The 25,162-nt window shown below is 53.6% G+C and overlaps 1 long non-coding RNA gene across 1 annotated transcript; it reads left to right on the top strand.

The window, feature by feature from the left end:
- Window positions 1-1,641: 1,641 nt before the first annotated feature.
- On the top strand, window positions 1,642-22,798 carry LOC116454838. Its single transcript, XR_004244211.1, has 3 exons — window positions 1,642-1,753; window positions 14,889-14,892; window positions 22,788-22,798. It is a non-coding gene; the product is annotated as an uncharacterized LOC116454838 (long non-coding RNA).
- Window positions 22,799-25,162: the final 2,364 nt, after the last annotated feature.

The following is a 25,162-nucleotide window of genomic DNA, read 5'->3' on the forward strand; positions in this document are numbered from 1 at the left end:
GTGCCAAAGTGTCCCCCCCTATCCAGCTCCCGGGGAATTAGGGTAGAGATAACTATCAATTTAGAGACCAGAGGATGTGATAAAAGCTCGTTTGCACATCCACAAAGGGGCGAAGAGACAATGGCAGGAGGGGGAGCCCAAACACTACCCTGGGGCTACCCCGAAACTCCCCAAAGGAGAACCATCAGCCCATCAAATGTCCAGAAGCCGTGGGGGGCACAGGGTGCCGGGTGGGAACCCAGATTGAGGACTCCCGAGGAACAACCACCCTGTCCATGGCCCCTTCCAGAGCTGTCCCAGCAGCACAGGTGTGTGCTGGGAACACACATCTTCAGCCTCATTACTGACAGACGTGGGGACAGGCAGCTGCAGCAGCCTCACGTCCCTCAGCTGCTGGATCCAGCACAATGTGCTCCCACTAACAAAAAACACTGAAGCCAACAATTTAGTGAATAAGGATTGGGAATCAGCAAAGGAACTACCTACGCTTGTCTCTGCTGTGTCCCTGCTGCAGACCCTGAAGTGCTGCATCTCTGGGTGTGCAGACAGGAGGAGGAAAGAAGAACCTTTTTGGAGAGAGGACCAAGAAACTCTGCCCCTGATGTTGTTCTTCCAGGAGATGAGCATCCTGCTGCTCCTCTGGGATGGCACCAGCTCAGTGCATGACACGCAAAGCCTCTCTCTCAGCATCCCAGTTACTCTGTGGGTTGGAGCTGGAGGTGAGACACCACTGTCTGCAGAACTGCAGTGGTACCTGCCTGAGTTTTCACTGACACCTGGCTCCTCAGCAGCAAAGTCCTTGTTCCCTCTCTGGCCAGACAAGAATCAGGAAGGGATGCTCCCTTGCTTTCAGGAACTCTGATAAAAATGTATTTTTTAAAGCTCCACTTCCCTAAGTGATGACATTAAGCATAATACTCAGTTTCTGCCTAAAAGAGGTATATTTTTTTTTCCCATCTGGTGAAGGAAGAACCTCAAAAACATTATTAAAAGGCTACTGCCAGTTTAGACATCAAAAGCTGGGAGTGACAATCCAAAATCAATAATGGGTTTTTAATTCAGACCTGATCTGAAGCTAGAATAGGTTTGGGGCAGAGCACATGGTTTACCATCACCCCCAGGGTGACACTGAGAAGCATTTCTAAATTTCTGGGAGACTTAGGGACTAGACTAGACTATGGATGTCATGTAGGGTAGCAGCATTCCCCTGGTGCCCTGAGCAGCAGCTGTGACCTTTTGTCAGCCCTGTCCTTCGGCTGGGTGGGGATGGGGACCTTTCCCTCATGCTGTGCCTCAGGGCACAGCCTGGGAACTCTGACAGCCTGGCCCCTGGGCTCTGCTGCAGCTCCTCACCCTTTATTAAATATCACACTTTGCTTCGGATGCTGATTAATTTCTAATCAAACCTGTTTGCCAGTGGCCATCTCCAAGCCCCCAGGGCTGCACTGCTGAGGATCCTGTGTCCCTGACACCTCTGAGGTGGCATTTCTGCTGTGCCTGTGTGCCTCAGCTGTGCCCTCAGCAGAGCTATCAGACAGTCACAGAACCCCAGACTGGTTTGGGTTGGAGGCAAACTTAAAGCTCATCCCATTCCACCCCTGCCATGGGCAGAGACACCTTCCACTGTCCCAGGCTGCTCCAAGCCCTGTCCAACCTGGCCTTGGACACTGCCAGGGATCCAGGGGCAGCCACAGCTGCTCTGGGCACCCTGTGCCAGGGCCTGCCCACCCTTGCAGGGAACAATTCCTCCCCAGTATTTAACCTAAATTTACACTCTTGCTGCTTTCTCACCCAGCTCTACAGGGTGTCTGCAGGGTAGCAGCAGATGGGAACCATGACTGCAACATGCAGGGGAAAGCTGGCCAGACTGCAGGCTGCAGGGAAGCACTCTGAGGTATCTGCCTTCACCAGACATCTCCCTTTTCATTACTGGTCATGGCAGATTTTCACTGCCCTATGCTCTCAGGCAGCCCCGCTGTGTGCACCCCCCAGAGCCCTGCAGGAAAGCTGCTGTCCTAAATGGTCCTTCATGGGATGGAACCATGAGAGGAACATGGGATCATCATGGATCAGGCTGTTCAGTCTGAAGAAGTGAAGGGAGAGCTCAGAGCCCCTTGCAGGGCCTAAAGGGGCTCCAGGAGAGCTGGAGAGGGGCTGGGGACAAGGCATGGAGGGACAGGACACAGGGAATAGCTTCCCAGTGCCAGAGGGCAGGGCTGGATGGGATTTTGGGAAGGAATTGTTCCCTGGGAGGGCGGGCAGACCCTGGCACAGGGTGCCCAGAGCAGCTGTGGCTGCCCCTGGATCCCTGGCAGTGCCCAAGGCCAGGCTGGACAGGGCTTGGAGCAACTTGGGATAGTGGAAGGTGTCTCTGCCCATGGCAGGGGTGGGACTGGATGAGCTTTAAGCCCAAACCAGTCTGGGATTCTGTGATCCCTGCAAATGCAAACTCTTCCCCTCAGTGTCCTGGAACCCGGCTCTGGGAGGAGGAGCTGCTGCTGCCCGATTGTGCTCAGGGGCTGCTTTTGGATCATATTGAGGACAGATAAATCATCTGCATGCAAAGTGCTTTCCTTGTGCACAGCTGGCTCACATGACAGATCCGGGAGTCAGGGAGCCAGGGAGGCTTTATTATACCTGAGATTAGAGAAGTGCCTGACAAGTGCTTACTCTGAGTCAGCCAGAAGTAAAGGACCTCTGTGTGAGTGAGCAGCCACAGTGGGGAAAGGCACTGCTGGGACTGGCTTTCCCTGCAGACCCCAGGACTTGGCAGCACCAGGGAGCAGCTGGAGGATGAGGATGGTGCCCAGGACACCTGCACACTGCTCCCAGCCTGGCTGGGCTGTGCAGGCGATGCTGTTTGGTGACGTGCATGACAGGGCTGTGTCCCCTCTCTGTGCCTGCTGCGTGGGCACTGAGGCACCTGCCTGCAGCCCCTTTCTGTCTCTCCCAAACCTCCTCACCTGCTGCCTGCACCCCTCCCTGCCTCCCTTCCCCACACAGTACCTCCTGTGACAGATGCAGACAACACCAGCCAGGGAGGAGAGCCAGCTCCAGCTGAGTGGAGGAGCTGGAAATAGCCTTTTGTTAACCATTTTTAGCAGTTCATTTGGAGATGTGTTTTGCCAGCAGAAACTTCAGCGTGCTGTTTATCCCTCTTAGGGGAAGGCTGTTATTAGTGCAAAATGAATCAGCGTGGATGCGGCTCCTCAGCAGCTCTGAGCCGGGGATGCAGCAGGAGGGATGCAGCAAGCACAGAGAGAGCCTTCAAAGTGCCATTATTAATTCCTGCTCACATTCATTGGAAGAACACCTTCAATTGTGGCAAATTCGGCTGCTTTAGGCACTTGGTGCAAGGGGACAGAGGCTTGTGGGAAGGAGCTTTGTGAGTGCAGCTCCACGCTTGGCCTACACAGCCAGAGTGGAGTGGTACTGGTTTGATTGGGACCCTGGCAGGGATGGTGGCCTTTGCATCCCACGGTTTGCAGTTACTGGGCACAGAGGTGAAGTCATTGTGACCCTGTAGGCAGGGATGGCTCACAGACATGGATATTCACAGAATATCTCAGATCATCTCCTCCAGCCTTTTCAGCCTCCTTCAGCTCTAATTTCAAGGACTGCAGCACATAAGAAAGGGTTGTTAAACACCCCCGTGCCCCCCAGCCCTGCCCCCCATCCTGTGGAGGCTGCATGGAGATTCCCACTCCATAGGTAGGGCATCCTGGTACCATGGATGGATCCTGGCCCTGTGCTGACCCCAATCCCTTGTCCCTTGACTAAGGGGCGAGTGCAGGGCACAGCAGGAAGGCTGCACATGTGTGATGGGAGCAGGAGGCGTGGGAGGAGCTGCGGCACCCAGACACACCAACAGTATAAATACAGGTACAGCACGGACAGGCCCCCGCTCCCATGCAGCGATACACCACTGACTGTTCTCTGGATTTGTCACTGACGGTTATAACTCAAAACAGAGTGAGCTTTTGTATTTTTAACACAAAATGTGCCCAGGGAAAATGTGCCCATGACCCTGAGCGTGTTTGGCACAGGTATTTCGGCAGTTGACCCACAGCTTGTCTTCCTGCCTGATTCCAGACTGCTCTGCCAGCAAGCCTTGATGGACAAGTCTTGGAGAGAAAATTTAATGGCAACCCAGGGACACAGGCTTCCCAACACTGGAATTTGGAGAGGGGCAGGATTTTGGATAGTAGCAGCAGGGTGTCCATGCCCAATCTCTCCAGGCCAACCGTGGATGGCACCTCCCATGTGCTCCACGCTTTGCTCTCTTTGCCTGGAGTATCACCCCAGCAGCAGCGGGGATGATCCAGCCTGGTCCCCCACTGCCAGCAGCAACACCAGCACTGCACAGGAAAAGGGAGCAGCTTCTGGAAGATTTCCCCAAGGGTTGGTTGAGTGACACCAGAGCTGTCACAGGGGAGGGACAGCTGATCCCAGCCAAGACCAGAGTGATGCAGCTAAGGAGGAAGGGAGGAGAAGAAGGAGGGAGTGGGAAACCTCCTGCATTCCACTGGGGCTTAAACCTGCAGCCCCATAGACACAGGGCTTTGGGAACAGGCATGGGCCCTGTGAGAGGGGTCTCAAAGAGGAGGGAAGTTGGTCAGAAAGGCTCAGACCTGCAGCTGCGGCAGCACTGGGCACAAGGAGATGCTCTGGACCCAGCAGAGCCAGGCTGTGGGGATGACAAACCCGACAGCACAGGCTGATTGGAATATTTGCTTTGTTTTTCTGGCCTTTGCTGAGGTACTAATGAAGTGCTTTGAGGCACAGCAGCAGTGAAGGCGTCTCCTCAGCACGGCGGTGTCTGTTGGGGGGGCTGGTGCTGCGCGCTCAGTGTTGAGATCCATTATTTACAGCAGAGAGCCGAGTGCGCTCGGCTTCACAAGCGGCATTTCAACAGGGCCAAAGGCAAGGTCACACGTGGGGAGGGGAGGTCACACCTGTCACAGGGGCTGTGTCCTGGAGAGCAGGGCCCGTGGAAGAGGACTGCAGGGCACAGCACCCACCACAAAGGTGCTCTTGGTGTGGCCACCAGGGCAAATGAGGAGCTGGTGTGAGCAAGAGGTGCCACAGAGGGGGGTGACCTCCCTGTCCTCGTGTCTGACGGCGCTCCTGGAAAGATGTGATGTGGCCGATGGCTTTCTCAGTGTCCAGCAGAGGATGTTTCTGGTGCTGTGCTGGGCGCTGCAGGCAGATGGGCTGGTGAAAGTCAGGCATGAATGACTTTGTCATAAAGACAGACCCTCCAGACCTGGGCATATTCCCTGAGGTGTCACTTAGACACCAGGTCCACAGAGGTGTGATCTGAGACCCACTGCCCAGCTGTCCCACCACCACCAGCACCTCATCCACAGCACAGCCAGAGCAAAGAAGGTGCTCATTCATAATATGGTATCGAAACATGGTCAGGAAGAGGCTCAAGGACCTGGAACTAAAATGTGCCCAGGGGAACAAAACATACCATGTAAATATGGATATTCTTATCTTCAGATCCATTTACTCCTACAAACCACTGTGTGCTACTCACCCACCACCACAGGTGATGTGAGCTTCTTCTTCTGACCCCACTACTCCTGCTCCACGTGCTGCCACCATAACAGTTCGGGGGGTACTGGGGCCCCCAGTAAAAGGAGGTTATCGACCTGTTGGAGAAAGAGAAAGGCCCAGAGAAAGGCCACAAAGATGTTCAGGGGCCTGGAGCCCCTCTGCTCTGGAGCCAGGCTGGGAGAGCTGGGAGTGCTCACCTGCACAAGAGAAGGCTCCAGGGAGAGCTCAGAGCCCCTTGCAGGGCCTAAAGGGGCTCCAGGAGAGCTGGAGAGGGGCTGGGGACAAGGCATGGAGGGACAGGACACAGGGAATGGCTTCCCACTGCCAGAGGGCAGGGCTGGATGGGATTTTGGGAAGGAATTGCTCCCTGTGAGGGTGGGGAGGCCCTGGCACAGGGTGCCCAGAGCAGCTGTGGCTGCCCCTGGATCCCTGGCAGTGCCCAAGGCCAGGCTGAACAGGGATTGGAGCAGCCTGGGACAGTGGAAGGTGTCCCTGCTCACAGCAGGGGGTGGGACTGGATGAGCTTTAAGGTCCTTTCAACCCAAACCAGTCAGGGATTCTGTGATTCCTGCTCCAGGTCAGAAGAGAGAGTGGACAGGATGAGTGAGGGGAAACCAAAGAGGCAGGAGCAAGGGCAGGGGACAGCATCACTTGATCCCCATGGCTGGATGGATGCAGGGATGCAGGCCATGCAGGGAACCTCCTTCCTAACCCTTTATCTTGCCTGTGCAGCTGGAGGCCCCGTGCTGTGCTGGGTGCAGGGAAACCATCGATGTGGCTCTTTGGGCCTGGAGCCAGCACTTAGGATCAGGGGAGATGTGGGTGACACTGCTCAGTGACTGGGAAGCTCTGGCTTGGCCTGAGTGTTGGCTTGAGGCACCTGGAGCTGCAAGCACCTGTCCATACAGAGGTGGAGTCCCTCCTGTGCCACCAAGGAGGATCTGCATCCCTTCCCTCATGTGACACCCATGTGCAGGTCTCTCCTCTCTCTCCTGTTTCTTGCTGCCTGAGCTGTGCAGAGCTCCAGGTCTCTGTGCACGGGGATACAGCACAGCTCTGCTCCTGCACAAGCTTTCATGGCGAGCTAATTCTGGAGTCACTAATTTAATGATGATTAATGACAGGTACACCACCTTTTCCTTCCTCCTTTTATCGATTGGGAAAAAAAACTGGAGCAGAGCCAGATATTAATTAATTCTCTCAAATGGAGGGGAAAGTAATCAGACTGAAATCAGATTGAATTTAGGACTTGCGGGTAAGCAGGAGGATGTGCCGTGATGGAAATGAGAGATGCCCCAGCCTGGCTGGGCTGGGAGGGACAAGGCTGCTGAGCAGATTCCCCTGGAAAGGGCTGGCAAAAGTGGATGTAAGGGACAGGTATCCAGGCTAGACCTGCCCACCTGAGGCACGCAGCCAGACCCCACACTGGGCAGGAGTGGGGATGACAGGAATTTGGTGCAAAGCCTGGCACAGGTTTGGCCTGGGTGGCCTTACCTCTGCCCTGCCTCCACTTTGGCTCTCTTTCCTACAGGCTGCATTGCAGCATCACATTGCACCTCTCTGGCAGTGTCCAAGGCCAGGTTGGATGGGGCTTGGAGCAAGCTGGGACAGTGGAAGGTGTCCCTGCCCATGGAAGGGGTGGAACAGGATGAGCTTTAAGGTCCTTCTCAACCCAAACTGGTCCAGGATTCTATGAGCATCCAAACTGGTTAAGCTGCCACAGAAAGTCACATTTTGCAAATCTCTGTGATCATAGATTGGTTTTTTTCACCTGGGAATGCCAGAGCAGGGCTAATCAAGGCTGGGGAGTCAATCTGCCAAGCATCTAACTCTAAAACCACATATCCTCCAAGAACATCCATTTCACCTTGGGAAAATATCTCCTTCCTTCCTTCCTTCCCTGTGAATCAGTTCACTGGCAGGGCAGGGCTGAGCCTCACAGCTCACTGAGGCTCGGGGCTCCAGCAATCTCCCAAGTATTTAAGCATGACTAAGTGGCTTGTGCCTACCATACAAGGGATTTAAAACCTGTATCCTGTTCAAGCACTGGTCAGACTCACAACTGCCTAATTTCTAATAGCTTGCACACTCAGCCGTCAGACAGGAGATATTCCAGAGTGCCCTCTCCCTTTGCAGTCCAGTGCAGTGTCACCTCACATTAGGACTGGGACCATGAATCCTAAACCTGTGACCCCAGTGAAGCAGTCAGTGATGCCGTGTCAAAATCTTTTGACATGATGCTTCAAAAAAGAATCTTAAAGAAAATGAACCAAATTAAATAAATGCAATTAAGTAGTCATTTTTCGTCAGAGGTTACTGACTGGGTCCACTCCAGCGTGTGAGCAACCATGTGTTCATAAAGGACCAGAGAAAGTTTTCTGCTGAAATCTCCAGTTTGGGCAAGGCTGTGTGGGTCAGGTTGGGTTGGACTGAGCCAGCAGTGAGGGCTGTCCTTAGGTGGGCTACCTCCAGCTCTGTGGGGGAGTGCAAGGCAAACACAGTCTTTGGAATAGTTGGACAGACAGACAAGAGCAAACCAGCAATCTAGTTACTGCTCCTGCACCAGCAGTAGAGACTCATTTAAAAGAATCACAGAATATCCTGAGCTGGAAGGGACTCACAAGGATCATCCAGTCAAAACCTCAAGGGCAGGACATTGTGGGGACAGCAGGCAGGAGACAGGCATGGAGATGAGGAGAGAGGCACAGTTTTTTGTAGGCTGGTACTACCAAAAATGGGCCCAAGCCAGAGCCGTTGTGTCCCATCACTTGTGCCATCACCTTCAGAGACCTGTGTGATATTGCACAAATCATTTCCTCCCGTGTTTTGTGGTGAGAGCAGAGTGAACTCAGCCTCTGAGCCAGGTGCTGCTCTGCAATCCCCAGGCCAGCTCTGGGGGATGCTCAGTGCTGTGTGCCATGGGACAGTGAGTGACAGAGGACTGTCACAGCAGCCCTGCCCTGCCCATGGCCACACAGCAGCAGGAACTGGCTGTGAGTTATGGGCTCTCTGAGAACCCTCACCAAGGTTCTGAGTGACCCAGTGCTCAGTGATCTCAACTGCACAGGTACAGAGGGTCTCTCAGGGAATGTGGGCTGGCATTTCTGAGCTGGACTTGGGCCAGGATGTGCAGGAGAATCACAGAATCACTCAGGCTGGACAAGACCTCTGAGATCATTGAGTCCAAGCACCAAGAAGGGAGCAGAGGGGAGGGTGGGATGAAGGTGGGCAGGTGGAGAGAAGGAAGGGAGGTCCATCCCTGATCCCTAACTGACATCCTAGCCTCCTGCCAAGGGAAGAAGGTCAGTAATGATGGCACAAAGGGGCAGAGGTAGGACCTCTCCTGGCTGCCTCCTGTTGTTGAGGGCTCTGAGTAGCCCGGTCTGGTGGAAGGTGTCCCTGTGCCAAGGTGGGTTGGAATGAGATGAGGTTTAAGGTTCCTTTCCAATGCAAACCGTTCTGGGATTCCGTGATTCTGTAAGTCTAGAAGGGGGATGTGTCCCTGAGGCTCTCGAAACACCAAGAGCACATCTCGACCCTGCCGTGAGCAGCGACACTCTCGGAGGTGGCCGGTCCCTCCCCAGCTGTCTGTACTGCCTGTCTGCCCTCAGCATCCCTTCCAGCACGCAGGGCTGTGCCTGCAGGCGGGGCTGCCTCCCACGGAGCCTCGGGACAGGAACAGCCGTGCCTTGTCCCCGGCCCCGCAGAGGGACAAGAGCCAGCGCAGCCCCGACAGCCCCGGTGTTCTCCTCGGGGCTTGGCTCCCTGGGGCCCTGCACAGGGCAGCACGGGTTTGTAATTTATTATTGATTGTCAGGAGTGGGGAGTGCTCTGCAGGACACGGAGGACGCAGGGAGACAGGCTGCCTCTGCCTGTGCTCCTGCAGCAGCACTGCTTTGTGATAAAACTTTGGTAAATTGAAAGACACAGTTTCCATTCCATTGGTAATTAACTTCTGCTGCTGTGTTCCCTCCTAATTGTCTCTATTACTCCAGATAAAACTGAGATCAATAGAAACCAAAGTCTGGAGGCTGGGAAAGTTGCAATTAATTAATTATCTCTCTCTTGCATGCATCTTCCATCTGCTGGTAATCAAACGAGACGGGCTGGTCCTCACGCAGATCCTGGGCCCTCCATGACTGCTGGAGGCCTGCGGGGACTTTGCAGTGGGCTGGGCAGTGTGTCTTGGAGCAGGGAAGGCAAAGGGGCAGCTCTCACTGTGCCATTGCATTCCTCCCGGGTGTTTGGCCTCTCCAGGATGGATTCCATGAGAGACCACTCCACTTCTCCCAGCACGGTGGCTGCTTGTCATTCCCTCAGGCTCTGCAGTTTGTGCTGGGACACAAACACCAGGAAACACCTGGAAGGCAACGGTGTGACACATCTGTCAAAGCACATCACTGCCTGTGACTGTGAACAAGGCTGAGAAGAGCCAGAGCGTTTCTCATGTGGCCTCTGAGAGTCTCTAGCAGTCTTTGGCGTGCTCTATGACACATGGACTGAACCACCTGTCGCCAGAGCAAGCTCATCTCTGGATCCTCTTTAGAGGCTGGAGTATTTCTCCCACTCCTCCTATCTCTACTGCCTGTGGAAAGTGCTTCTCTGGGATGCTGTCAGCTCTCCCAGCAAAAGCTCTGTCTGCTGGAGCACGCCCAGAGATGGGAACAGAGCTGGGGAAGGGTCTGGAGCACCAGGAGCCACTGAGGGAGCTCAGCCTGGAGAAGAGGAGGCTCAGGGGGACCTTGTGGCTCTGCACAACTCCCTGAGAGGAGGGAGCAGCCGGGGGGGTCGGGCTCTGCTGACAGGGAACAGGGACAGGAGGAGAGGGAACGGCCTCAGGCTGGGCCAGGGGAGGCTCAGGTTGGATCTAAGAAAGGGTGTTCAGGCACTGGCACAGGCTGCCCAGGGCAGTAGTGGAGTCACCATCCCTGCAAGTGTTCAAAAACCATGTGGATGTGGCACCTGGGGACGTGGTTTAGTGGTGAACACATCGATGCTGAGTTAATGCCTGGACTCGATCTTAGGGGGCTTTTCCAACCTTACTGACTCTGTGATTCTTTATGATTTTATACTCTGCCATGCCCTGCTGTGAGCCAGGGCAGCAGCAAGTCACCTCTGCAGCCTGTGCTGACATGTGTCCTGTGTCCCTTGGGGCTCTCACAGGAGACAGCTGCTACTGAGCGTGGACACTTGGATTTATATTAATTTATTCCAGTGCTCAGAGAAAAAAATGCCTTCCCCATGAAGGTGAACACAGCAGACCTCCAGAAGAGCTGTGCCATGGCCACCATCCATCAGTCACAAACAGATGGTGGGACTTCCTGGCCCAAACACAGGTGCCGAGTCCTGCTGCTCCACTGCCAGGCACTCCTTGGAAGCTGGAGGATTTCCTCCCGCCGTGTACTAGTGGGTGCTGTCACATTCGCAGTGCTCCTGACCATGGCAAGAGGTTGGAGTGAGATGATCTTTAAGGTCCCTTCTGACCCAACCCTGTCTGGGATTCTGTGATTTTATCTTTCTCCATGCTTTGAATTGCCCGTGTTTCAGGCTGTAGAGGGAATCCCTGCAGCAGGGCTGATGCACAGACCCCTGTGTCCTGACAGCCCATCGATATTCCCCTTGCAGAACTCCTCTCTGTGGCTTTCATATCATTTGCTGGGATGTGGGTGCTGCTAAACTGAGAATTTAAGAAGAAGCACTCAGGTGCGCTGCACTGAATTTCAACACAGCCTTCCCCTTCCACCAGTGCCAAGGACCTACCCCAGCCCCCTCCCGGCACTCGTCCATCAGAGGAGCCTTTGCAGGCACAAAGCTGCTCTGGGTCATCTCCACTGCACTCTGGGAGCCTTCCCAGTACAGCAGCTCCACGCCTGGACCACTCCCATGGGTGAGAAGAAAGGTTCAGGAGTTCCCCGGCTTCCATCAGTCTCCAGGGGACAATCTGTGGTCTTGTCCCACGCTTGGTGGAGACCCTTTTAGACAAAGTGGGTCTTTGGGTCACCCTAATCTCTTAATGTTCCTTTGGTAAGGTTTCCCCAGCAGTATCAGGGGGATCCTTCCTGGTCTTGTGGGCTTATTTTGGTGTCTAATGAAGGTGTGGGGTGCAGAGAGGAGCTGCCTGGAGTTTCAGTGTGCCCAGCCAAGTCCTGCACTTCCCCAGCTTCTCCTGTGGCACCTTTCCTCTTCTTTAGGCCTTAAACATCTTCCACATTTTGGATTGCAGAATCTATCCCTAAGGACACTGGCTGCAGCTCCACCCTATTCCACCTGTGGATGTGACTTCTCCCCTCTTGTTGTCTACCTATTCATCCCTGGTTGCTTCATCCAGGCCCCCCAAAGTCATCCTTTGTCCTCAGAGGTTCCTCCACCAAAAACTGCCTAAAAACCAAGGGGTCAAGGGGTCAAGGCACAAGAAACCAGGGGGTAAGGAGAGGCTGGACCACCTGAGCTAAGCCCAGCTCTCTGCAGTCATGGCAATCACAGAATACCAGAATGGGTTAGGCTGGAAGGGACCTTACAGATCATCTCCTTCCACCCCCCTACAATGGGCAGGGACACCTTCCACTAGACCAGGCTTCTCCTCAGGGATGTTTGCTCCAAAAGCACATTCACTGCACATGGACTTGTAAAATATTAAGGCAAAGAAGATATTTTTGCAATGCCTGACAGGTATCATGGAAAAGAACTGACAGCAGGCAATTTCTCTGGGGAAAATTCCAGCTAATCCCAGGAGAAAGTGGACAAAACCTATAGTACAGAGGGAAAATAACAGCATCTCTGGCTGGGGGAGCTTCATCCAGACCTCAGTTACGATGACAGATATGTCAGGCCTGACTGATCTTAACCTGTGCTTCATTCCAGCTGTTTCAGGGCTTCAGCAGGGAAGAGAACCAGGAGACTGTGTTAGGGGAAAGAAAGATAATATAAAGGAAAAGATGGTTTCTGGCCCTGCAGGTGGCCAGCAGGACCTGACAAAGAGATGCTGGCAGGCAGTGATGGACCCTCCCTTTGAGCCTCTCCAGGGATGCTGTTGTTCTGTGTGTGATGCAGACCTGCATTTCCAGCACCAGGTTGACTCCTTCCTTGACCCTTTGCTTTGGAATTAATCCCAAACCTCTTTGTCCCCTTCTCCCTGCTTGGGAACCCATTCCCCTTTGTGTGTTTGTGAATCTCTTAATTTTCCGTGTCACCGTGGTCACAGGCAGTTTATGCAGATTTCATGTGCTAACAGAATTGTCTCTGGCATGGGATAATCCCTTTCCATATTTAAAAGATGGTGATCTCCTTTCTCGACCCTGGTTGCGTCAGGCCAAGGTCCCTGTGCTCCTCCACTCCCCAAATCCTCCCAGCACTGCTGCCAAGCGCTGGAGCTGGAGATAATGATGTGAGTAAGATCTTAACACCGCCTTGTACGTCCCTGTCTCTGCTGCAAACGCTCTGTCTGGTGCATTGTGTGCCCGCATTAGCCACAGACTATTGGGAATCAAATTAGATTAGAGGAAAAAAGAGATATCAACTACCCTTGATCTCCAAGGTTTGAGACCAATTGTTTGTGACTAAGATCTTCACTAAGCCTGATTTGAGAGGCACATATAATTTGCCTGGAGTGAAACAAATTAATGGAAAAGCCTCTCAAATGAGGTAAATCCATTTTGGGGTCCTGGTCACGCTTGTGAGTCCATAACTGCCTCTGCTATCTTTCAGTATGATAAACCACACTTTTAGGGCAGCACCAGGCTACTTTATAAACCTAGAAATGGAAGGAGCGTTTAAAAATCTGTAAAACTTCTGCACTGCTGTACATTAAGGAGGAGAAATGCTCTTTTAAACACTGTACCACAGCATTACTGGGTTTGAAACATCTACCATGGTTAAACTGCAAAGTGAACTAGTTTCACAGAAATTAAAAGAAAGTAATGTCCAAATGCAGAGGAGAAAATTGTGCCCAGACCTGGGCAAATTAAGTGTCAAACCATTATGAATAGGATTAAATATTTTTAAGAGCAACTGGTTAGCAGCTTAAAGGCTAAGAATGCAACTCCCCCCACACATCAGGAGGTCAGGTGGTCAGGAGTGTCACCTCTCCTTGGTGACATTCTATCAAAGGAGGACAGTGGGAGCCGATGGCTCCACAGAAAAATAAAATTAAACTGTTCTGAACACCTCTGATCAAGGAGATTCCTGCACCACAAGGGCTTTTCCAGGGGATAAACACGAGAAACTGCCTCAGAGAGGTGTCAGAGGAGGTGTTGGAGCAAAATGTGCCTGAAGAGTCCCAGACAGACAGGACTATGTGGGACTCGGACAAGAATTCCAGAAGAATCAAATCAGCTATAAGCTCCAATGTGTAACCTCAAATGGGTGTGGAAGGTGACACATGTGACACTGAACCATCCAAAAATCTGTGGCCACCTAGACAGCACGTGGCCAGCAGGTCTCAATGTCACACCAGGCAACTGGGGCAACTGCACTGAGGAATAGAACAGACATCTTGATAAAAAGAATTTATTAAGAAAGCGCCTGAGATTTTCTGTAGAGGGGAGTCAGGTCTCTCAGACCTTGGAGAGATCTTTGAAGTGGTGAAAAGGAATGTGGAGGAGGACTGTATGGACAGCACCATGTTCTTGGATCTCAAAGGCTATGCCAAGATACCCCAGAAGAGGCTCCTGTGCTAAGGGGCCATGGCCCAGCCCTATGGACTGATAACGAGCTCGAAGGAGAGAAAACCAGAACTGGGATGAGATGTCCAGTTTCATGATGGAAGAGCTCACCATCAGGCCCAGGAAATCTGGCAGAGTCTCAGTCTTGGTAGAATGTTTGTAACAACCAAAGGAGATGGTGAAAGCTGAGGCAGCAATGCAAATCTATTGAGAATGTTTGGATCTGAAAGAGAACATGAAAAGCTGCAAAGAAAGGCAAAATAATGATTGGCAGGGAGATAAAATGGCCCTGAGTCCATGCCCAGACACAAAGTCATTCAGATGGAAAGGAAACCCAAGCCGAATGCAATAACGGGCTCCAAGCTAGTGGCACACAGAAAGACTCTTGCAGCTACGTGAAGCTCCCTGATCGTACCTTGAAACTGTCCAGTAGCAAAGGGAAGGAGAAATTCATGAAGTAAAATATTGGGAGCAACAGGGATACTTTGCTACAGCTCCAGTGAGCTGAACAGCACAGGCAGTTCAGGCCTTGGCACCAAAAACTGATTTCTTACAACAGAAACAGGCCCAAAGGAGAGAGGTGGGATGGTGGGAGAGGCAGAACAGGTACACGAAGAGAGATGGAAGGGATGGGAAGATAGGCTGAGGGAGAGGGATGCTTTGGAGATCTGTGCAGTCCTGCCAGGTGTGGGGCGACGAAGGGCTGGCAGCTGGAATGGGGAAGGGATGTGTTTCTGGAAGACGGATTTGCCAAAGGTGGGGTGCTTGCTCTGGGGGTCCCTGTCCTGCCAAGAGCTGTCCTGCTGTGGCCACCTGCAGTGTGCAGCACCAGGCCCAGCCCAGGAAGAGCCTGTTGGCTCCGTGCTGGTCCTGGATTCAGCTGCTGCATGAGGGACAGGTTGGGCAGGGAGCCACAGCCTCCTCAGTGCCCCACCACGAGCTGGAAAGGGACTGGGAAAACACACACCGTGAGTAGGCAGCAGTCCAGCCAAATCCAGCCGCTGAATTTGCTAGAAAATTGATTCCCTGAATTGCTCCTTTGCTGCAGATAATGAAAATTAGAGAAGGGGTTGTAAACTGCTAACAGGAGAGAAGGGCTGATTTCTTCTGCCTTGGGTTTGATGGGGCTTGCCAAACCCACGAAGCCTCCACTCCCCTCTGAGTGACACTGGGGTGCACTGGCACCATCCCAGACTGGCAAAGACATTTACAGGACTCCACATGAGAGGCGTCCGATCTGATCTGAGCTGCTGCTGGCACAGAACAACTTCTCACAGGCTGCAAGAGATCCCTCAAGAACCTTTCTCATGGACCCCCATCTCCCTTGGAACCAAGGCCCACCCACTGGAACCAAGGCCAGAAACACTCTTCCTGTCCCTGCCGTGCCCACAGACCCTGAGCTGCCCAGGACAAGGTGCCAGAGTGGCACAGGAGGTGCTCCCAAATTTTGGCATCCCCAATGGCCCTGTACAAACCTGCCCTAGTCCTGCCCCCATCTCTGACTTGGTGCACTCACGTGAGCAGCAGCTCCATGTCTTTTAAGACATGGTTGTGAATGTTACTTTAATTCCTAATTTGAAATCCTGTGTCTTTTGTGTTCCTGGTTCCCGTCCCTTCTGTCAGCTGGGCCCCATCCCCACTCAGCCTCTCTGCTCTCCTAAACAGGGATGTTGCTGTCCAGCTGTGCCCCTGACTGCTGGTTTGCTTCATCCAATGCCCCATCTCATCTCTGCAGGCTTTGCCAGGCACTTCACCTTCTCTCTTTGTGACAGAAATTCACTGTCACAGCCATTTTCAAGCCTGCTGCATCTGTGTCTTCCTTTGCTGCTCCTCTGGCTGTTCCCTTCCTGCCTTTGCACTCACCCGCTCCTGCCCACCTGCTGCCAGGCTCTGAATTCTCCTTGTTCTCTCTTCCCCCAACCCCTGTGGACGTTCCCCTCCTTTTGCCTCGCACCTGAATCACAAACCCCTAATTACTCCCACTGTGCTGCCCTCCTCTGATCTCGCTGTACAACGCCCTGCCCATGCCTTCTCCTCTTTCTTCCTAACACTTTCTCCTTCTCTTCTCATACTCTTCCTCCCCACTGTCCCTGACAAATATTCCCTTCAGATCCTGGAGGTTCTGAAGGCTTTGCTTGGCCTTGCCTCTCCCACCCTTCCCATCTCTTTGGGACCACCCTCCCTCCCTGCTGCCCCATCAGTAACAAGGCTGGGGCTCATTAAAGCAACAGACCCACAGCCCTGTCAGGAAATACCCGGTAAAGAAGAGGCCAGGACCCTGGCAGCAGAGCTGCTGGCAAAGGCACAGGGGATTGTGGAAACAGCAAAGCCCTTTTATTTTGTTTCAGTGCCATAAATTGATTCCACTTAGGGGCCTTTTGTGCTCTTCTCCCATCCCTGTCTCCCAGCCAGCATCTCCCATAGTGATTGTGGAGTACTGTGGAGCAACGTGGTTGCTGACCTGCGTGGCAATGACATGGCATCCCCTGAGGACCCGAGGCCATGGGGCTTAGTGCCAGCTTAGAATGAAGCAATTCATTTTCGCAGCTGAAAACCCTTCACATTTCATCTCATTCTGCAAAAAATGCTGATAAAGCCACAAATTCCACAAGGAAAAGGGTTATCTTGACAGTCAGCCTTGTTTGCTCTCCTCCCAAGCAACCCCCCCACCTCTGAAAGGGCAGAGCTGCATCTCCCCTGGCACAACAATTCCAGCCCAGAGGATGCTGAGGACATGTCTGTGGGAAGCAGTGCCTGGTCCCATTGTGCACTGACAGCACGATGACAGTTCCCCTCGGTGCTGGAAAACTGCAGCTCACCCAGCCGACCCCTCCCGTGCTGCCACGAAAGATGAAACCTCTGCAGCAAAACCGGGGCTGTTTGTTCACAAATACCCTGTTTTGCAAGGGAGCTGAGTGGGGAGTGGGGATGGGAGTACTTGAAAAGCAAATGAACTTATGTTTTATGCTTTTTAAGATGTCTAACAGAGTACAAAAGTTCATCTTTAATAGGAGGGCAACACTGAGTGCTTAGAGCTGCGGTTTGACACAGATACAGAGCTCAAATGCCTTTGAAGTATCTTCTGATTCCTCATTCTGCCTGAAGTAACTTTAGATTTATGCAGCAGATGGGAAATAGTCCCTCGTTACGTGGCTCTCCACTTCAGCGCTGACTCCGAGATAAGGCAGCCTCGCTGCATCTGCACTCCTCAGAAGAGCTCTTAGTGCTTTAGTCTTCAGGGGCCTGAGTCTGTAGTTTGCATATTTTTTTCCTGTTTTTCTCCAAAATTAGTCTTGATAGGTCTAACATGTTGTGAGCCTCTTCAAAGGAGAATGAGGAGGAGAAAAGTTTGTGTGTGGAGTAGAGGTGATTCATTTCAATGCGTTTGAAAACAGCTCTGTGTGTTTGGGGAAAGAGCTTTCGGAGAAGCGCTGGGGAGCGGCCTCGCGGTGACCCCAGCCTCGCACACGCCGGCTTTGAAGGAGTCACTAAAGGAGCTTTTCAGTGCCTCTCACCGCTGCAAACCACACCCTCAGCCCCAGCGAGGTCCCTGCGAGGGGGGCCGCTCCCCGAGGGGGCTGCAGGGAGAGGCCAGCGTGTGCCGGGGCCGGGCTGGGGGACGCTGCTGCTTTGAGCGCGGCTGAGCCCCGCGCCGGCCGCTCGCAGGGGCTGCTCGCACGGCACCGGCGCTCGGCGACAGGCACCCACGCCCGTCATCCCTGGGGGCTTCGGTTCCCCTGGGCCTGGAGCCAGCCTTTCTCCGGGGCTTCAACGCTCCCAGCCCCCTCTGTTCCTCGGAAGGGAGGCAAGGCTCCTCACTCCACGCCTTGCACGGCGCTGCTTCACCGGTTGGAGCCCGGCCCCTGCACCACAGCCTGGAGAAAAGGAGGCGCAGGAGGGAACCTTCTCGTTCTCTACAACTCCCTGTCAGGAGGTTGGGGCCAGGACAGGCTTGGGCTCTGCTCCCAGGGAACAAGGGACAGGATGAAAGGAAACGGCCTCAAGCTGTTGCCAGGGGAGGTTTAGATTGGATATAAGGGACATTTTTTCACAGAAAAGGTCGTAAAGCATTGGAACAGGCTGCCCAGGGCAGCGGTGGTTTCATCATCCCTGCAAGAGTTCAAAAAATGTGTGAATGTGAGACTTGAGGTTCCATGGTGAACCAGCTTCTGGGTTGATGTCTGGACTTGATCTTAAATGCTTTTTCCAACCTTAGCAACTCCATGATTCTATGATTTTCATGCACTCTTTAGTTCATTTAGCATGGTCAGGACAAGGCTGATCAGTCCTAAGGGCTGGCCCATCTCCTGGCAACTGGTCCACCTCCCAGCAAAGCCCAAGCCAGCCCGGCTTAGGGTGCCCTCCCCACAGGGCTCTCACTGCTCCCAGAGATGGTTTAGGGCACGCAGGTGCTCTCCCAGGGCTTGGATCGGGTTGTGCCTGGCAGGTGCTGGGTGGGGCAGAGCAATGATGCCATGGCAGTTGTCACCAGGAAGTCTTGTCTATTATATCACAAAGTACCCGCAGTAACTGAGGTTGTGCAAACACCATTCATCCCAGCAGGACTTGCAGCTGTGACAGAATTGGCTTTGTTTCCAGCTTTGAGGTTTTCCCCACTGACCAGATGCTGAGGCTTGTGTTGTTTACCCTCCTGCATGAAAGCCTCCTTTCACACACAGCTTGGCATTTCTGCTTCTTGCAAGATTCCCTGGAATACACCATGCTGGAGCACTGCCCTCCTCAGATCCTGCCCAGAAACTTCTGAAATCTCCAATGCCCCTTGCCCCTGCAGGGACCCATCCAGGCACAGGAATCCTCTCCCTGAGATGGTGCAGCAGGAGCTGCTCATCTGTGGCAGCCAAAGGTGTCTCGCAGCCTCCCGAGGCTCAGTCACCACTGCAGAAGGCAGGTGGGGATGTTTAGGAGGAGGCTGCCTGACACCGCTCCGGAGCATCCACTGCTGGCCTTTCTCCTGGGGTGCCCAGCAAAAACTCCAGGATATATCTATATAGATATAGATGCCAGATATATTTATATATTATAATTATATTATATAGAAACATATAAAATATATATAATAAAATATATGTAAACATATATATTATATTTATATATGGCATGATATCATGCTCAGCTGCGTGCCCTGGGCTACAGAACCAATCACAGAATCCCAGAATGGTTTGTGTTAGAAAGGACCTTAAAGCTCATCTCATTCCACCCCTGCCATGGGCAGGGGCTCCTTCTGCTGTCCCAGGCTGCTCCAAGCCCCATCCAGCCTGGCCTTGGACACTGCCAGGGATCCAGGGGCAGCCACAGCTGCTCTGGGCACCCTGTGCCAGGGCCTGCCCACCCTCCCAGGGAACAATTTCTTCCCAATATCTAGTCCTAATATCCTCATATCTATCCTAATACCTAATATCCTAATTCCTAAGATCTGGGATGGACACTTTGCCTATTTATTGCTGCCCTATTCCATCCAGACTGTCCCTGCCTTCTGCCCTTGGTTAAAATCCTTGGAATCCTTCTCAGCCCAGGTATCCCAGGCATCCCTGAAATTGCTTGTGGGAGTGGGGAGAGGATGAGGGGGCTCCTGTAATTGGGACAATTCCTCTCTCAGTCCATCTCCTGCGATGTTTATGCCTCTCTCTTTGTCTCGGGTGTTCAGAGCTGGCTGATCGACACAGTATTTATGACTTGTTTGTACAATAATTGCTGCTTAAGATAAATGATTCATAAAGTCCTACCATGGTCTTGGAAATGGTGTAAACAGGGAGAGCAGCTGGAGGACAGCAGTGGGATGCTAATGAGGGACCACCACAGGGAAGCAAACGCAAAAAGGCTGGGGAGGAGGGGAATTAATGCAGCCCCTGCTGCTGAAGAGCACCCAGTGCTCACCTGCAGCACCGGGCAGAACCCAGGCTGCCCCCGCCCTAATCCTGAAACAAGAGGTCTGCAAGAGTAGCTTCAAACCATGAGGGCAGGAAGGATCCGAGCACTGGAGCCAGGAGCCAGCGTGGGCAGCTCTGAGATGGCAGGAATGAGCAAGGACACAGAGGGAACAGGGCTGGGCACCCAGCCCCAGGCAGCAGGTGGGACTTGCAACACCTGGCATTGGGATCAAAGACCCCCAGCCCCACTGAGCCCTTGGGGCAGGTGAGGAGCAGGCTGCTGCTGAGCAGGAGCACAGGTCACCTGCTCGCCAGCTCTGCTCCAGCCACTCTGTCTGGCTGTCACCAGCTTTAGCTCCAGGTGTAACACCTGCATTGACAGGACACAACAGATGGGGTGGAGGGGCAAAGAGTAGCGACAGCCCTGCTGCCAGGTGCCCAGAAAACACCTTGGGGAGTGGGAATTGTTATTCCACATACCAGCATATGAAATTCGGTATGTCTCCTAAGAGTGTGAGTCACAGGGGATGCTGGGTGGGAACCCTACTCCAGCCCTGGGCCCAGTCTGAGGACAGGTTACAGGAACAACCTTCTGGAGTCATGTCCCTTTGACAAGGAGGCAAGAGCCACTTGAGGATAGGCATCTGTCCTGCCTCTGCCTCACTGCTCTCCTCTGGGTGCCCAGGGAGTGTGGGCACTCAGGGGAGATCTCCAAAAACATTCTTCTGAGCAACACTTGGAAGAGTCCAGCTCCAGGGCAGCACCTGGAAACAACTTTGAAGAAGGTTTACATGTGCTGAACATCCCCCATGACCACCCTCAGCTCTGACACAGTTATCACCCCATGGAAGGCCAAGGGCTCTCCGTGCCCACCATTCACTAATAACACGGAGGCTGCAGGGCAGGTGTGGGATTATTCAGCCTCTCATTGAAATTAAAAGAGCTGAAACTGGTCACTCTCTGATCTCACAAGAAGATGAGCAGAAATACATTCCTTTACTTTCTATTCAACAGCGTTAGCAGGCTGAAGCAGCCAAGCCCAGTCCTGCCAGCGCCCGTCCCTCAGGGGCTGGATGTTGATGGAAAGGCAGCGCAGTGTCAGTGCTGCAGTGGCTGTAAAAGGCACATTGCTGCTGAAGAGCAGAAGTTATCATTTGGGATCACCTGGGCAGAGCAGCTTGGAAGTGGGGCAGAAGGATGAAAATGTCAATGTGTGGGGCACTTCCATTGTCTCTGACTCTGTGGGGTCACTATGAAAGGGTCTCTGTAGGGTGTGAGCAGAGAGCGGCACCCAAACACAGCCGGAAACCCCCTCAGTGCTCAGCCCCTCCAGGCTAATCAGTGGCTGGATAAATAAACACCTGCAGGAAGAAGATGGGCTATGACTGACGAGCTCCCTGCAACACCCAGGTCAGGGACACAGGACAGCAAACCCCTCCTGCTGCAGCACAGGACCTTTCCTACCTCGTGTTTCCTGAGTGGTGCCCCAAAAGGAGGATTTGGGGCTGCATGCCAGCGGAACACCACACACACATCCCTGCAGCACCACCCTGATTGCAATGCCTCCAGAACTTTTCCGGTCCCCAAACTCCAGTGCTATGGCCCTTTGCAGAGCAGCTGGGACCTCCTCACTCCCCAGAGAAGCCCTTGAAAGTAGCTGGGACATGGCCAGAGCAGACATTGATGGTGACAGGGCCAGCCCTGGGCAGTTGCAGGCTGCCATCCCAGGCCAGAGTGCTGGCAGAGGTGAGAAACCAGGATACCTTTTGATTGTCAAGGAGATCTTGCAAATCAGACCAGGGGCTGGAGCTTGGATGCAATGCAAGAGCTGAACTCAAACTCTTCCAGACTGATTCCCGTTTTTAAGGGCTTTCACTGTCAAGCAAACATGTGATGTTCAATGGTTGTATGTGAGCTCCAAGGCTGAGGAGAGAGGTGAAACGTGGAGCTGTGCTCCTGAACTGCCCTGGGACCAGAGCTGGGACAGGCTGAGGCAAAGGAGTTTGTTCTCAGGGTGCTCTGCCCTGTGCCCAGCTGAACATGCAGGATTCCAAGAACATCCAGGTCACAAGTGACAGGACAAGGGGAAACAGCCTCAAGTTGCACCAGGGGAGGTTTAGGCAGGATATTGGGAAAATTTCTTCACTGAAAGGTTGGTCAGATATTGGCACAGGCTGCCCAGGGCAGTGGTGGTGTCACAATCTCTGGAAGAGTTCAAAAACCATGTGGATGTGGCACTGGGGGATATGGTTTAGTGGAGAACATGGCAGTGCTGGGGAATGGTTGCAGTCGATGATCTTAGAGGGCTTTTCCAACGTTAACAATTCCATGATCCTATGAACACAATTGCTCCCTGCCACCAGCAGCTCTCTGTGCCACCAGACCGAGTATTAGGGAGGACAAAAGGTGGCAGCAGCTCTCAGTAGTGCCGGCATCCCTGTGGGAAGGCCAAACATCCCAGTCCAGGCTCTCTCAGCACCCTCCAGCCTGAAGCAAAGCCGCTGTGAGGGGACACACTGCTAGAGGTTCCTGGGGCAGGCAGGCACTGAGGCAATGCCATGTCCCTGTGCCTTTTGAAGGACTGGAGCTGATGCTGAGCTAGAGGAGCATCCATTATCCCAAGGCAGCACTGGCCTGCAAATCCTGGACTTAGCTGAGCTTTCAGGGAACCAGAGAGCCCAGCCAGCCACCATGATTTAGCCTGAGGAGAAGGGACTAAGCATCATGCCTAGTGCTGGCTCTGCTGAACCCCAGGAGCTGTGGGACAAATGAAGAAAATGACAGACTAGAGGGAAATTAATAGAGCAGAAAATTTGAAATGATGTGGAAATAATTCTCCCAGCTTAAGGAGAGCTCCTTGTATGTTTAATTTCAGAATGCAACTGTTTTCGTGTTGCTAAATTACAGTATCAAAGCGAGGGGCCCTGCCTGGAGCTGACGGGACATGGGGACATTCCCATGCCTGTGGTGAGCTCTCCCACCTGGAGCAAAGTAAGGGCTGGGGTGACCTATGTTTGCCATAGGGTAGGGGGCAAGGGGCTGTTGTGGCTGCTTTGGAGAAGCCCAAGTGCTGCTTGTCATCTCCATGAAGATTTGTCCCGTTAACCTTTCATCCCTAATTTGGCACTGCCAGAAGCAGCTGAGGGGGAGGCAAGGGGGTGGGGGGTCTGGGAGATGTCTGCTGACTCCTTCCCCAAGCTCCCAGACTCTGCTCCCCCTCTGTATGGGGATTTCTGCCCACTCTGCTGTGCACAGCCAGGGTTGGGAGCTGGAGGAGCCAAGAGGTATGGAGGGAGCTGCCACAGTGGAAAGGGAGGAGAGGGACACTCCAGTTTCCTGGAAGCCTCCTGAATCCACCCATTGTGGGGGTCTGGCCCCAGCTGAGACGATGCTGCAATGCCCTGATCTGCAAAGTTCTCCCACCTCCTGCAGCCACCTGCGGGCTTTGTGCTGGGTGTTGAGCCAAAGGCAGGGAGAGCACCCAGGACCCAGCTGCCTCTGCCAGGACCTGGAGGACTGGAATGAAACTCTCCCTGGGCACATTCCCAGTCTGGGGGTATGAGGTCCCTTTGGCAGGGGCCACAGAAAGCAGAGACTGCAACGACCCAGTGAAAAAACAGATCCATGACAATGGTGCTCCCAATGCTGCACGCCAACCCAGCCCGGGGATCCCCTGCCCAGGCTCGGTGGCAGCCATGGGCTTACACTGCTGATGAGTGCCGGGGGAAGGGGCCATAGGGAAGATGCTCTCTCAGATGCTGAAAATCTATTGGGAAGTCCCCAAGGAGCCTCAGGGAGTGAGGAATCAGCTTCTTTTCTGACAAAAGAAGTTTTCAAGGTGTCCTTTAGGCTTCAGAGCACAGAGTGAGATTGATCTGTGCTCAGCCCCCCAGAGAAAATCACCAGTCTGGATTTTCTCTTTCCTCACACATAAATGGGCAGGAGCTGCCCACATGTCCATGCCAGTGGAGCCGGGAGCAGGCAGCCCCAGGAAGCAGGGAGAAGGGGGACAGACGGGGCATCAGAGCCACATCCAGCTCTGTCTCCCCTCTCTCTGCAGCAAATCCAACTGGCTGCAGACTCCTGGCATGCAGGGTGTGAGGGGCATGGGCAGGGAGGGACCGAGCCCTGGGATGTGGGCAGGGGAGCAGGCGTGTCCCATCTGGAGACATGGCCCCTAATTTCCCTGGGCAGAGTGCTGGGAAAAGGGACGGCACCTTTTTGCTGCTAAAGCCCTGCAGCCCTGCCCTGTGCATGCTCCAGTGCAGCCTCCACCGTGCATGCAGGACCCACAGACCTGCATCCCTGATGGGACACTCCCAGTCAGCACGCTGGGGTGGCAGCTGCTCTGCCCCACAGTACCGGGCACCGGGCGTCTGCACAGAGAATGTTCTTCTGTCACAGGGGTGCTGCAAGAAGACGCACGTGGGCAGTGCTGGAAGGACCTACCCGAGTGGTCTCTGTCCTCTTGCTGCTGAGTTAGAGCGCTCCAGGCACCCTTTCTAATCAAGCTGAGTGGAGGTTTCGGTCTTCCTGGGAAATACCCGGGCTTCCCAAGGCTGCCTGCACAGCCCAGTTCATCCCTGCCTGCTCTAGTTTCCTCCTGCTCAGTGCTGCGTATTTCCCCAGCACAGGGAGCGCGGTGCAAGCTGCAGAAATTCCACTTTTATTACAGCAGATGGAGTCCAAACCCCGACGGCCGGGAGGAGAGGAGAGGAGAGGAGAGGAGAGGAGAGGAGAGGAGAGGAGAGGAGAGGAGAGGAGAGGAGAGGAGAGGAGAGGAGAGGAGAGGAGAGGAGAGGAGAGGAGAGGAGAGGAGAGGAGAGGAGAGGAGAGGAGAGGAGAGGAGAGGAGAGGAGAGGAGAGGAGAGGAGAGGAGAGGAGAGGAGAGGAGAGGAGAGGAGAGGAGAGGAGAGGAGAGGAGAGGAGAGGAGAGGAGAGGAGAGGAGAGGAGAGGAGAGGAGAGGAGAGGAGAGGAGAGGAGAGGAGAGGAGAGGAGAGGAGAGGAGAGGAGAGGAGAGGAGAGGAGAGGAGAGGAGAGGAGAGGAGAGG

The sequence above is a fragment of the Corvus moneduloides genome, chromosome 22 (assembly GCF_009650955.1).
Source record: "Corvus moneduloides isolate bCorMon1 chromosome 22, bCorMon1.pri, whole genome shotgun sequence".
In the NCBI taxonomy this organism is placed as follows: domain Eukaryota; kingdom Metazoa; phylum Chordata; class Aves; order Passeriformes; family Corvidae; genus Corvus; species Corvus moneduloides.